Raw genomic sequence first — 5,416 nt, 5'->3', positions numbered from 1 at the left:
CATAGATTCAACAAATATTTGTCTGGTACCATCCACTGTCCTAGTCACTGGCATCTTAAAAATTTCTATTCCCTTTGAACACACTGTCTTAATCTATATCTCTAAGGTTTTATTTTCCTCTCTCTCAATTTACCATTAATTTGCACTCTTTGTGAAATTACACCTTCAGCATCTGTACCCTACCCAATTTTCTCATATTACTTCCCATTAGGTTTTCTCATCTGGATTTTTCTGCTCTATTATTATCTTTGGATATCTACTCTAATAGTTCTCATTGAAGCAAATCTGCACCAAAAAAAACCCCTCTTCTTTTACTTATACAGTTCTTAGGACCCCAAAACCAAACCATGGTGATTTTTAAATTTCCACATTTTACAGACAACTTAACTTGAACCAGTTCACTTGGCCATAAGTATCTATTATTTTAACATCAATTTCCATTGAATTTCCTTGTGGGAAGTAATTATTCCCAATCTCAGTCTTTATAATTGTAGATGGGTGACCACACCTCTGGATGTTCCTGGCCACAATAAATGATTTAAAGTTGATTATAAAGTTGATTATTTTCTCTGATTCAGACCAAATCAGAGAAACTCAAATCCCAACACCTGGGTTGAAACTATAGTGAATGAAGCACTCTCTTTCATCTAGGTTTGCCTAATCAGTAGAATCAAGCCATTTTGTCTCACCCAGGAGTAACCTCCTTAAAATGAAGCCAACATGGAGAAAATCAGCACTGAGTTACAAATATACCTCTCATGTAATCTTGAGTACATGAGATAATTTATGCTTGGAAACAGCTCTACTACTGAAATGTTCTGTTATGAAAGCCAGAGATTGCTTTACTTATTTATTTGATTTTGATTTGGGTTTACATCAGTTATAAACAAGAGTCCTAAGTTACATTATTGACTTTGTAATCCTCCATGCATATTTTTAATAAACTTTCTTTGTTTTTCTCATAAACCTATAACAATCCAGATAAAAAGCAAGCATTCACAGACCCTGACCATTGCTTAGAATTTCTACTAATCATTTATTTTCTACCCCAAGACTCATTCCCTCCAATAGTTGTCCCATATTCCTCTCCTTGCAGGGTCTCTAATCCCTTCCTGACCTATTCCTTAGCTAACTATTTCATAAGTCAGTGACAACTGTAACTACCATCTACCACTCCCTTCACATCTGATTACCTTTGCCTTCTTGTTTTGAATGTTAACAAAAGACTTGGCTCTTGAGCAGCCACCTTGCAGACATGGGAGAAAAGTCAAGGGAATCAAAGAGATATTGTCTTTGACATCTTTAAACCACTAAACCAATGCTAGCAGCCCTCAAACTCCAGCCCTCAAACTTGTTATATAAAAATATACTCACTTATTTAAGTCATTTATAGTCAAGAATCTGTTACTGTAGCAAAAGCTGCTTACCAATGCAGATGTTTTCCAAATAATGACTGAGAAACATATTTATTTGCTACAACTAATTTAGGAACAATAGGGTGTTTTTCAGACAGTCCATCAGTCAGCGTCCATTAATTGAGCAAATAAACCCACAAACTTTGGCTAAGCTAATCCAGGTGCATTAAAAAAAAAAAAAAGAAATGGAAGAATGGTTTTCAAAATATATTCTATCTTATTGCTATGCATTTATAGTCTGGAGTTACACATTTGGCTGAAAACTAAGGAAGGAAATAAAAATAAAATTGTGTGAGAAAAAGGAGGAAAAGGAAAGAAAAGAAGGAATATTGCAATATACAAAAAATATGTGAGGAGGATAAGGTGTGAAATTTTAGCTAGTGAAAGCAAAGGGTCAAATGATAGATGGTAGACAAACTCTGGACACCTATTCAAGATCTATAAGTGTAACTTCACAAAACATTTGCCAGAGCAGTATAGTAATATGAGACAATAATGGACTTTCAATTCTGGAAAACCTTGATTTAAATGCTAGTTTCACCTCCAACCCTATCTCTGCAACCTACAGTTAATTTACTTAAGTTTTCTCTTTCTAATTCTTATCATTTGTAAACTTGTGAAAACAATACTACATCTGGACTAAAATTAGAAAGTAAGTCAAATGATCCATATTCATAACATAAATGTTTAGTTTTGTTTCACAGCATTCTTCCAAGTTGATTTATCGTATTCTCATTGACTTTCATTTTTATTTTAATTAAAAAAGAACAATAAAAATGTGGGAGTAGGATTCAATGAAATAAAAAAACAAGCATACCATAAAGAAAATCAACAAAGGCACTTTAGTTATTCTTAAAAGCTAATTTATAAACCAAAAAACAAAATTAATCAAGCAAAAAAGAGAAAAGATGCATGAAAACTACTAATTTTATGGGCATTAATAAAAAGGAAAATAAAAATAATTATGATAAACTTTACACCAAATATTTTATATTTCAGATGAATTTAACAATATTTTAGGAAAACACAATTTACCAAAACTGACAAACAGAATATTACTATATTTAATAAATATATCAGAATGTGTACCAAAATTTACTCAATGAGATTGCCAGGTCAAGTTGGTGTCACCTACATAATTTCCAGACAGTTAAGGAAGAAATAATACTGATTATACACAAACTACTCAGCAAAGTTTTCTATGTGTACAATATAACTTAGTTACTGGACAATGATATTACAAAATAAGAAAATTATAGGCTAACCTTTCACATAAATATAGATGTAAAATTTCAAAACAAAATATTAACATATCAAATCTATCTTTATCTATCTACCCACCTATCATCTATCTACTTAACTAAAATAAATATATCTCAACATAATTTGCTTCCAAGAAACACAATACAGAAACATCAAGCAATGTAATTCACCATATTAATAAGGTAGAAAATCATACATATGGTATCTATTGAAAAGTGTATATGTAGTTGCAAAAATATCATTTAATATAATTCACAAACATTCAAAGATGCTAAGAAAATTTGGAAGATTTATCTTAATCTCATAAAGAATGTTCACTTAAAAAACAAACAAAAACAAGAGCAAAAACAGATTCAGTAAAGAATAAAGTACTGAAATCTTTCTGAAATCCAGAATAAAAAAGGTATACTCAATAAAACACACCAAGATTGTGTTGGATATATTGTCAGTAAAACAACGCAAGAAAAAAATAATAATTTGCTATTTATAAATGACAATTTTGTAAATAAAAAAGCTTGGTGTATACAAGTATTTATATGTATGCCTATCTATATACTTATCTTGTTAGCTATCTAGACATATTTATACTTCTATATAACTACAAAAATTTTAGGTATAAAATGATACCATTTTTAATAGCATACAAAAATAAAATATCAAGCTAAGAAAACATGATGTACAGAACAATGTTTTATAGTTATTCTAAGTTAAGAAATATTAAAAAGAGAACTAGACAGTCTTCGTGGAGAGTAGCCATGGTTTCCTGCTTCAACAGTGCTTGGACGGAACCCGGTGCTCTTCCCCCGCTCTGGCCAGACGCTCAGAGCCAGCCCTCGCCACCACCTCACAGTGCCCTCTGACCGCCCTAAGGTCCCTGCCCCTGTTACAGCGCCATGCAGCCACTGCCACCACTTCACCTCAGCCGCCCGCCATGACGACCGTGTCCCCCTCGCAGGTGTGCCAGAACTACCACCAGGACTCAGAGAACACCATCAACCGCCAGATCAACCTGGAGCTCTACACCTCCTACGTCTACCTGTCCATGTCGTACTATTTTGACCGCGATGATGTGGCTTTGAAGAACTTTGCCAAATACTTTCTTCACCAATCTTGTGAGGAGAGGGAACATGCTGAGAAACTGATGAAGCTGCAGAACCAACGGGGTGGCTGAATCTTCCTTCAGGATATCAAGAAACCAGACTGTGATGACTGGAAGAATGGGCTGAATGCAATGGAATGTGCGCTACACTTGGACAAAAGTGTGAATCAGTCACTACTGGAACTGCACAAACTGGCCACTGAGAAAAATGACCCCCATTTGTGTGACTTCATTGAGACTCATTATCTGAATGAGTAGATGAAATCCATTAAAGAATTGGGTGACCATGTAACCAACTTGCACACGATGGGGCCCCCGAATCTGGCATGGCACAGTATCTCTTTGATAAGCACACACTGGGAAATAGTGATAATGAGAGCTAAGCCTTAGGCTGGCTTCTGTAGCCACAGGGGTGACCTCCCTTGTCACCAAGGCAGTGCATGCATGTTTGGGTTAACTTTACCTTTTCTGTAAGTTGTACCAAAACATCTACAAGTCCTTTCCTTAGTACCATTCCTTCAAATAAAGTAATTTGGTACCCCCCCAAAAAAAAGAGAACTAGATAAATGGAGGGATAGGGAATGTTAATGGATTGAAAGACTCAATATTATAAAGATATTAATTCTGTATAGAGTTGTCTCATTATAATCAAAATAACATGTTGTTTATAAGAAAGATTCTGACAAGCTGGTTTTAAAGATATGGCAATTCTAAAAATGCTGGGTTTTAGAATACGTTCAAACTTAAGTTGTTAGCAACTTAAAATAGATTGCTATAAAGTAAGTTATTTTATGAAAGCCTCTTGTTAACCACAAAGCAAAAATCTAGAGAGGACACACAAAAGATGGAGTCTATGAATACCAATTGAGAAAATAATCAAATCACAAAGAAAGAGAAAAAAGAAACAGGAATTATAAAACAACACAAAACAACAAAATGACAATAGTAACATACCTATCAATAAACTTCAATGTAAATGGACTAAATTCTCCAATCAAAAGACTAGACTCATCTGTTTGCTGCCTACAAGAAATTCACTTCAGATATAAGGACAAACATAGACTGACAGTGAAGGGACAGAAAAGGATATTCCATACAAACAGAAACCAAAAGAAAGTTGGGGTAGATATACCAGACAAAATAAAGTTTAAGACAAAGACTCTCATAAGAGACAAAGATCATCACATAATGATAAAGGGGTCAAACAAGAGAATATAACATTGTTTAAGTATTGATGCACTCAGTATAGAAATACCTAGACATACAAAGTATGAACATACGTAAAGGATGAAGTAGACAGCAATACAATAATAGTAGGGGGCTTTTATTCCCCATTAACATCAGTGGATAGAGGACCTATACAGAAAATCAGTAAGGAAACATTGACTTTAAACAATGTGGTAGTACAGGTGGATTTAACAGAAATATATATATAACATTCTACCAAAATGCAACAGAATACATATTCTACTCAAGCACATATGAAGTATTCCCCGGACTGATCATATGTTAGGTCAGAAAAGAAGTCTTAATACACTTAAGAAGATGAAATCATATCAATCATTTTTTTTGACCACCCACTGTATAAAATAAAGAAAACTGGAAAATTCATAAATATATGGAGATTGAACTGCATGCT

The 5,416-nt window shown here is 33.8% G+C and overlaps 1 pseudogene; it reads left to right on the top strand.

Annotated features, from left to right (window-relative positions):
* The first annotated feature begins 3,609 nt into the window (after positions 1–3,609).
* On the top strand, positions 3,610–4,046 carry LOC113613710 (ferritin heavy chain pseudogene; annotated as a pseudogene).
* Positions 4,047–5,416: the final 1,370 nt, after the last annotated feature.

This window comes from Aethalodelphis obliquidens, unplaced genomic scaffold (genome assembly GCF_003676395.1).
Source record: "Aethalodelphis obliquidens isolate GAN/ISIS:26980383/991018 unplaced genomic scaffold, ASM367639v1 scaffold4, whole genome shotgun sequence".
In the NCBI taxonomy this organism is placed as follows: Eukaryota; Metazoa; Chordata; class Mammalia; order Artiodactyla; family Delphinidae; genus Aethalodelphis; species Aethalodelphis obliquidens.
Note: the sequence above shows the minus strand (reverse complement) of the source record. Positions and strands in the feature narration are given on the sequence as shown.